The sequence below is a fragment of the Apaloderma vittatum genome, unplaced genomic scaffold (genome assembly GCF_000703405.1).
Source record: "Apaloderma vittatum isolate BGI_N311 unplaced genomic scaffold, ASM70340v1 scaffold34016, whole genome shotgun sequence".
NCBI classification, from domain to species: domain Eukaryota; kingdom Metazoa; phylum Chordata; class Aves; order Trogoniformes; family Trogonidae; genus Apaloderma; species Apaloderma vittatum.
In genome coordinates, this window is record NW_009721772.1 from 1 (window position 1) to 485 (window position 485).

The following is a 485-nucleotide window of genomic DNA, read 5'->3' on the forward strand; positions in this document are numbered from 1 at the left end:
AAAATGAGCTGGTTTGGGGGCAGACGCATGGGTCCGCAGCGAGGGGAGCCGCGGGGAAGGGAAGACAGGAGCCCAAAGTCGCTCGCAGGAGGCAGGAGGTCCCCTTTCACCCGTGACCGGGGCACGGGGAGCTGCAGTCCGGCAGGTGGGGGTTTTGCCCTGCACAGAAAAGTCGAGCATGACATTTAAAAAACCCAGCTCTGGCTCAGCAAGGCAGGTGAGCAAATCCCTGCCCTGAGCGGAAAGGACGGACAGGAGCCACAGAATGGGAGAGACACATTTATTATGTTTCTGGGAGCCTTTTACATTTTTTTTTTTTTTTCTTGGGATAAGGTCACCTCCCTGCAGCCAGAGCAGAGAGATGGGGCAGGATGTTTATTCAAAGCAACTGGAACAAGAAGCTGCAGCCAAGACCCCCCCGGGGGTCTGCTGACAGCACGGGGCTCCACGTGTCACCACGGGGCTCCACGTGTCACCACAGCGAG